Raw genomic sequence first — 9013 nt, forward strand, 5'->3', positions numbered from 1 at the left:
GGTAAGAGGTATTCAGAGGTGGTTTACCATTGCCTTCCTCTGAGTTTGGATGCATCTTAGTCTGATGTCTCAGCTTTGACCATTCCGCCTTGGGTACCCCTGCTAGGAGTCTAGCCTCTTGGTCTAGACTCGTGATGGCATTGCTCTCAGCTTCTTCAACACTCTCAAACCCTCTCACCATGTTAAGGTGTGCATCCTAAAGGGGGTTAAATCCTAGAGCAGATCTATTGTTACACTCCTTGTTCTGGAGCATTAATCTAAATTAATCAACAGTAGTCAGTAGCCTGTGGTCATTGCTGGATTTAGAGTCATTAACTCCAAGCAATACACACCAAATAGAGAAGGTAGTTTGTTTAAAAAGAAAAGATACACGTAAAAAAGAAAGCAGCATTACTTTCCTTGAAAGACAATAATTACAACTGTACTGAGTAAGAGATACATTTAAATAACACTGTGAGGGATTCAAAACAGACAAAAGGAAAATAACAAAAGCTTGCCTATCCTTACTAATACTCACTTTGTAGTCTGATAGCCTGACTGAAATCCATAGACGAAACAAGATAGATGAAATGGGGAACAAGTAACTGAAGTATCTGAACTATACCAACTGTCTTAATATTGTTGCTTCCTCCCTGCTAAAACAAGATCAGCACAGCCAGGGCTGGTAACAGGCATGACTGGGCCCTTGGGCACAGCCTGCCTCAGGCCTGCAACGCCATAGCCTAACCCCCTCCAAACAGCTGGCATGGATAAGCCTAATAAGTTTGCCTGCATGTCCTACCTACCTCTCCTGTTCCTGTGAATGATATATGCATGGCATGCACATACCTACCATCAATCAAGATGGCAGCAGGAGCATCAGCCTCTAAAGGAAGCCTCTGCCATCATCTTGGTTTATGGCAGGCATGTGCGCAAAGCACACACATCATTCACAGGGATGGGGAAGATAAGTGGGGCATGCGGACAGTCTTATGGAAGCCCAAACTGATTGTATTGGGAGGGTGCCTGGGTGCTCCTTCTCTGCGATCTGTGGCAGGGTTGGGAGCCAACACTGCCACAAATTGTGGAACAAGTGCACTACTCTCCCATCCTAAGGTGGACCCCTGAAGGGCCCCCTCTGGGCTGCAGGAGCCCTTGGCCAGGGTCAAACCTGGCAACCCTCTGGTGCTGGCCCTGAGCATAGCACGTCTTGTTTCTGTTATTTGGGCTGATTGCAGGTGTTGCCACCACTCACCATGTGCTCAGAGACACATGTTACCAAATTCTTCCAATCTACACAGGAAATGGATTGGACTGTGAAAGACCAACCCAAATTGTGTTTGCGTTTTTACAAATTTGTAGGGCAGTCAAATATCTCAGAGAGGTCAGGTCTCCTGCTCCCCTGGTGCATTCACTATAGCTGCCCAATTCCCTGCTTTTTAAAGTTTGATAGAAATATCTGTTGGCTATACATACTGTACGTTCTTAAACCTCAAGGGTTTTTTGCCTATTAGTGAATTTATTTTTAATTATATTTTACTCCTTTTATTTCTTCTATTGTATGTTATTGTATTACAGTTTGAATTCTATGGAATGCACATTGTAAAATACAATATATAAGAAACAAAAATACAATTAAAAATCATACAACATCTAGCAAAGTGCATTATAATGGCTACAACAGGGAGAAGAAATAATTAAGTGGTCCGCCAAGACTTTCATAAATTTTCAAGTGGTCCATGGGGAAAAGAGTTTGGGATCCAGACACTTCTGACCTAGATGGACCAATGGTCTGCCTCTATGTAAGAAACATCCTACGTTCAGTCAGTATACCATACCCATAGACAGAATTCAAAGAGGACAGACTAGTTCTCAAAAGAGTGCCAACTTTTGTTGTAGTCCAACACATTTCAGAACTCAAGTTTCTTCTTCAGGAGGAATCTAAAGATTATTGAAAATGTAAAAGTTACTTGTTGATATTTGTATTTATTTATTTATTTATCTATTCATTCATTTATTTATGTCCCGCCCTTCCTCCCAGTAGGAGTCCAGGGCAGGAAACAAAAGCACTAAAAAAACTTTATTTTTATTTATTTATTTATTCATTATTTAATTTATATCCTGCCCCACAGCATCATAAAAACAGACTTTAACATATATTAAAACAAAACATCTTTGAAAACCTTTTTAAAAAGTTTTATAAGCATCTTTTTAAAAATGTTTAAAAACATCTTTTTTAAAAAGGTTTAAAAACATATTAAAAACCAATTCCAACACAGATGCAGACTGGAATAAGGCCTCAGCTTAAAAGGCTTGTTGAAAGAGGAAGGTCTTCAGTAGGAGCCAAAAAGATAACAGAGATGGTGCCTGTCTAATATTTAAGGGGAGGGAATTCCACAGGGGTAGGTGCCTCTACACTAAAGGTCCATTTCCTATGTTGTGCAGAACGGACCTCTTGATAAGATGGTAGCTGCAGGAGGCTTTCACCTGCAGAGTGTAGTGATCGACTGGATATATAAGGGATAAATTGATTTTTCAGGTGTCCTGGTCCCAAGCTGTAGAGGGCTTTGTACACCAAAACTAGAACCTTGAACTTAGTTCAGTAGCTAATAGATAGCTAGTGCAATCCTTTCGGCAGCTGGGTGACATGTTGGCAATACCCTACCCCAGTGAGCAGTCTCGCTGCTGCATTTTCCACCAGCTGCAGCTTCTGGACCAACCTCAAGGGTAGCCCCACATAGAGCACATTACAGTAATCCAGCATGGAGGTTACCAGTGCATGGACAACAGTGGTCAGGCTATCCCGGTCAAGAAATGGCCGTAGCTGTCTTAGCAGCCAAAGCTGGTAAAAGGCACTCTTAGCCACTGAGGTCACCTGGGCCTCTAATGACAAAGATGGATCCAGAAGCATCCCTAGAGTATGGACCTGCTCTTTCAGAGGGAGTATGACCCCATCCAAAGCAATCAACTGACTAATTATCTGAACTCAGGAACCACCAACCCAAAGAGTCTTGCTATGATTCAGACTCAGTATATTGGCCCTCATCCAGTCCACCACTGAGTCCAGGTAGCAGTCCAGGGCTTGCACGGCCTCTCCCGATTCAGATGTTACAGAGAAACAGAGCTGGGTATTGTCAGTGTACTGCTACATATAATGATATATAAAAAATACTACTGCTTTAAATTAATTTAGACTTTCACGTAAAAAAGATGTAACCTACTTGAAAGCTGCTGCCCTAACAGCTAACTTAACAGCGAATGCCATTTTCTGCTATGCAGCTGACCAGGTGGTAGGTTGGTGACACCCTCCTTGAGTTTTATAAGACTAAACTCTTGCCCAATCTGCTGTATGCAGCCCCTGTTTGGGCACTCTGGATATTGCAACTTTGGACTCAGAACAAGTTCCTAATAAGAGCTCTGGGTGTTCCCAAATCTACTGCTAAGGCAGTTGTACATTTGGAGGCAGCTTGTCATTCATTAAAAAATTTAGCCAAGAAGGCAGCTATTTATAATTAGAGTTACCAGATCTCCGGTTTTTGGCCGGAGTCTCTAGCTTCTGGGGTGTTTTCTGGCTCCCCGACCAGAACACACACCCTGTTCCTGGATCTCCAGTTTTTGACATGGTGTGGCATAGCCACCCAGCAGGGCTGACAGCACAGCAGCAGATCCCAAGCCCCCCGCCATTCCCCCACTCTACTTACCTTTCTCTTTGCTGTTTTTTGCAGCACGCACAGGTTTGCCATCAATCAAGATGGTGGCCGAGGTTTCCCTAAGGGGCTGAAACCCCTGCCGCCATCTTTGTTGATGGCATGCATGTGTGCTACACGCTTGTATTGCTGCCATCAACCAAGATGGTGGCAGAGGCTTCAGCCCCTTAGGGAAACCTCGGCCACCATCTTAATTGATGGCAAACCTGCGCATGCTGCAAAATACAGCAGAGAGAAAGGTAGGTAAAGCGGGAGAATGGTGGGCGATTCTGAAGCTTCTGCCCTGCTAGCCTGCTGCGGATTGTGGAAGGGGAGCGCAGGGGCCCCACAGCTGGTCAGCCACTGTGAGAAGAGGATGTGCTGGACTGGATGAGCCCACGTTGGCCTGATCTAGCACTGCAGGGCTCTTCTTAGGTTCTTAACCCACCATCCTTCATGAGGACTAGAGAGCCACCCTTGATCCCTGATGCTGCTCCCTCCCCAGGACTGATAGGACTTAACCACCCTCTAATAGTCTCCCACCCCCCGTCCCAAATAACAAAACTGAACCAAACCCTGCTCACACACTTGGGTCAATGCAGGTGGGCACCCCCTCATGCCACACCTTCTTGCAGGTTGACTTCAGTTTGGGCTCCTGCCAAAAGAACCCCCCTTCCCCCAGTTTCCCTTCTCCCTCAAACATGCCTTGAGCCACCCCTGGCATCCTCTCCCCCCTCTGGAGCTCCCCACACTCCCTGGGGAAGGACTGTGGCTGAGTGGGCAAAGCACCTGCTTCGCATGTAGAAGGTCCCAGGTTCATCTCCAGGTGGGGCTTGGGAAGACTCCCTGCCTGAAACGCAGGAGAGCTGCTGCCAGTCAGTGTAGGCAGTACAGAGATAGATATACCCAATGGTTTGACTTGGTGGCAGGCAGCTCCCTATGCCCCCCCTTCATTGACTGCACCTCATACACTGAGGCTCGGGTACATGGCCCCTCCTTTTGCCTTAAGATGCCGCTGGTGATGTGCGCACACCATGCACTAATTAATGCATGGCATATCTATAATTATTATAGGTTTGTAGACTCTGTGGAACAACTGCCCTGGTGTGCTTTCCGGTACTAGACTAGAAGAGATGTGTTCCATACTTGGGTTTAGGCCTCTAGTGCTTGGAGCGCTCCAGGACAACACATTTTAAAATAAGAAGCATGTGTGGGAGAGTGAATAAACCTAGACAATGTAAAAAGTGGAGGGGTTTTTAAATGAGACTAACTAGTGCTTCCAGCATAAGGAAAATATATTTCAGAAGTTCTGTAATTAATCTATAATATATCATTTATAAAATGTAAAATTTTATAGGAGAGCTTTAGATTTTAACATCACAGGATTTAGAAAAATGTTATTGGCTTAAGCAGAGGGTAATGGGAATGTACAACGTGGTGTGTATAGTGGAAGAACTATTTCTCCTAAAGATTATCACAGTTACCTAAAATAATTCATGCAGTACTTTGATCTTCATCAAATCTGAACTTCTAGGTATTTGTGCAAGAGATTGGATTTATTATCTGGATAGACCATATTTCATGCTCCTGTATTCCTCTAAGATGCAATGAGTGATTTAAATAATTCATTAATTTATATTATTTGGTAGAGCTAGTGTTAATGTTCATTTATTATTATTATTATTATTATTATTATTATTATTATTATTATTATTATTATTATTATTATTATTATTATTATTATTATTATATCCCGCCCTTCCTCCCAGCAGGAGCCCAGGGCGGCAAGTAAACAGGACAGATCTGTCCTTGAGAGAACCTCTCTCTCTTTCTCTCTCTCTCCACACACCCCTCCCAATATCCCTAGGTGTCCATCTCTTGAAGTTTGCAAAGAATTTACTGGGTTCTTGCACAGAAGTCGAGAGAAGGTGTTTTGGACAGGAAATGCATTTTTTTGTTTGAATGGTATGCTCCAAACAACTATGGTTGATACTTAATGTTTCATGCTTTATGATGTCACTAGGGCCCACCCCATGATGTCACTAGGGCCCACCCTGTGACATCATTAGGGCCCACCCCATGACATCTCAGGTTTTGGGATGCTTCCGACCTGGCAACCCTATTTATAATTGACTTAAGATAATCTTTCAACAGGCCTCCACCTTTGTCCTAATGGCATATGAGGATATGGGATCAGAGTAATAGGTACCAATGGGATCCATTGGCTGGTGCCAGTTCAAAAGCATTCTGTCGACCTAACAGGCCAGTATCAATTCAAGCTCGTTCTTTGTCCAGGAGTTGCTACTTTTACGAATCCGTTTTTTCCCTTGCAAAAAAAATTGATGTTTATAATTTTAAAAGAAATCAATAGTTTGAAAGGAAATTTGTCAAGAAAATTATCTTTCTTAAGATTTTTTTTAAAAAATCTCTGTTTTAGTCTCTTTTTTGCATATATATTTTTTATGTATATGCAAAAAGCCTGGTTGGCTATTGTGCAACAAAGTGAACTGTGAGAACAGGATGCTGGATTAGACAGGCCATTTGCCTGATCCAGCAGGCTGCTCTTACATTCTTATGACTGCCTCCACTCTCTGACTTCTACAGTAAGGCACAGAGGTGGGGTTTCAGGCCAGGTTCTTCATCTGGGAAGTCTCCTCTAGGGATATATGTTTCACTTCCAAGGTCACCAGCAAAGAAGGTAGTAGAGATGCTGCCATTGCTGGAAAGTGGCAGCAGATACCACTGCAGCAACACTGCTTCTCTCCTGCCCCAGCTGGAGCGACGGTTCAACCGCAGTGAATGCGACACAGCAGAGAGATGGTTGGAGCTGCTGACAGGGAAGTGAATGGCGCCAGAGGCAGAGCACTCACCTGCTTTGGTTCTGCAGTCCTCCGAGCAGCTCTTTGGTTCCCACATCGTTCAACAGTAGTAATGCTGCCTCTGCCCCCTGCTCCAGCTTTCTCTCCTTGTACTAACCAGGTAGTAGTGGGAAGCAGTTCCCTTTACTATATGTAGAAAAAAACCATTTTACACACAGGACAGACAAGTGTGGCATGAAGGAGAATGCTGTTGTCCTCAGGTCCCGCTTGTGAGCTTCCATAGGCATCTGGTTGGCCACTGTGAGAACAAGATGCTGGACTAGATGGGCCTTTCGCCTGATACAGCAGGGGTCTTTTTATAAGGTGCTGCCACAGGCCAGGGCTCACCTCACAGTGCACCTGACCAACCATCCTAATGTAAAGATGTTGAATGAATAAAAGAAATAAGTTTGCCCCCCTCCAGGCTGCAGGTCCCTGGACTTCACCCCAAAGTCCAGCTCCTACAGTGACACTGTTTTTACAATGGCCTTGTGTTCTTTGCTCCTTCCAAGTGACATTATATTTGGTGGGAAGAGAAATATAGGAAGAGTCTATAGGAATGGAGGTGTTGGCAGTAGGGTTAAGCATCTTGCTAGGAATGCACTGCAGCTCACTATGGATTGCTGGTGAGATGCTGATTAGGGATTTACACCATATGTAGTGCATACAGTAGCAGGAGATACTCTCTAAAATATGTGACACGTATCTGGAATGACAGAAGAAAATAACACACGAGTAAAAACTACACACATCAATTTGCTAATAGGAAAGCTAGCAAATTAAAGAATTATATTTAGTTCAACCCTACCTCTTGATTTTTGGAGAAATATATCACACTTTGTTTTTGGGGAGGCAATCCATGAAAGATTTAGGGGACATTGAGACATTATATGGCAAAAGCCCACCATACCCTTATATTGTTTGAGTTTATTTATATAATAATAATAATAATAAATTTTATTTGTTGGTCGCCTATCTGTCCAGGTTAGTGGACACTCTAGGCGACTTACAATAATAGAGAGCAGTACATAATACAAAATAAAATACAAGCAAACACAATCATAATCAATTTAAAACCAATTTCTATTTAAAACCTTATAAAATTAATCCTCCCCAATCCCACAGGCCCGCCTGAATAGCCAGGTTTTTAAGGCTTGGCGAAAACCCATCAGGGAGGGAGCATGTCGGAGATCAAAAGGAAGGGAATTCCAGAGGGTGGGGGCCACAATCGAAAATGCCCTCTCTCTGGTCCGCACCAGCCTAGCTGTTTTGACCGGTGGGACCGAGAGAAGGTCTTGTGAGGCTGATCTTGTCAGGCGGCATAATTGGTGATTCTGGAGGCACTCCTTCAGATAGATTGGGCCGAAACCGTATAGGGTTTTAAAGGTCAGCACCAACACCTTGAATTGGGCCCGGTAAACAACTGGTAACCAGTGAAGATCTATTAACACTGGTGTGATATGGTCACGACGACGGCTGTGCTTAATCAAGCGTGCCGCCGCATTCTGTACCAGCTGTAACTTCCAGACCATGTTCAAGGGTAACCCCACGTAGAGCGCATTACAGTAGTCTAAGCGAGAGGAGACCAGGGCATGTATCACCCGTGGGAGCAGGTAGGGTCGCAGCCTCCATATAGATGTAACTGATACCAAGCTGCCTGACTCACCGCCAAGACCTGAGCCTCCATGGACAGCCTGGAGTCAAGAATGACCCCGAGGCTGCGGACCTGGTCCTTCAGGGGTAATCTCACCCCATTAAGCATCAGGTCCGTAATACCCAGCCTTCCTCTGTCTCCCACAAGCAACACCTCGGTCTTGTTGCCTTTCAGCCAAAAAAGCCCCCCAAGGCAGCTCACAAAGAGAATGCACAAATACAGAACTCAAATGGGGGGGAGGGAATACAAAAATTTAAGAGAAATAAAATCATATGTAACATTTCAAAAAAGTCAAAAAGCCAAATATATTTACGTTCCTACCAGAAGGCATAGGGCAGTCCCCACACAAATGTCAGAGAGAGAAAAGCCTTAGGGAACAGCTCCGAGGCAGGGGGCAAATAAGTGGAAAAGTTTGCCCCTTGATAGTCCAGCACAGTCTCTCCCCTGCAACAAGGCAATACACAGCACAGCAGGATTAGACAGCCTTGAAACCTCTCACCATATTGCTGCTCTGTCCCACAGAGAGGTCCTAGTGGGAGGACAAGATTCTAACCCAGTGGGGCTTGTGCTAGCCATAGTCCAGGGATCCCAGATCACATACACCAGTTCCAAATCCAAGAATTAGGGTCAGATTCCAGTGAGGTGAGGGAAAACAGAAAGTACATCCAGATAAGCAAAGTCAGTTAAATCAAGATCAAAGTCCAAGAGACAAAGGTAGTCATACCTGGACCATGAAGACTGGAAAGCAGGCCTGAATATTTCTCAAAAATGCTATAAGCTCAGGCTGAACCTTAAACAGGCCCGCAGCTTCCTTTGAAGCATTAGCTCCAGTCCCA

At 44.2% G+C, this 9013-nt stretch overlaps 1 long non-coding RNA gene across 1 annotated transcript; it reads right to left on the bottom strand.

The window, feature by feature from the left end:
* Positions 1-404: 404 nt before the first annotated feature.
* LOC133385798 (uncharacterized) lies at positions 405-8766 on the bottom strand. Its single transcript, XR_009762963.1, has 3 exons — positions 8499-8766; positions 6536-6670; positions 405-1920 (listed from the first exon to the last, which is right to left on the bottom strand). It is a non-coding gene; the product is annotated as an uncharacterized LOC133385798 (long non-coding RNA).
* Between the last annotated feature and the right edge of the window lie 247 nt (positions 8767-9013).

Source organism: Rhineura floridana, chromosome 5 (assembly GCF_030035675.1).
Source record: "Rhineura floridana isolate rRhiFlo1 chromosome 5, rRhiFlo1.hap2, whole genome shotgun sequence".
Lineage (NCBI taxonomy): Eukaryota > Metazoa > Chordata > Lepidosauria > Squamata > Rhineuridae > Rhineura > Rhineura floridana.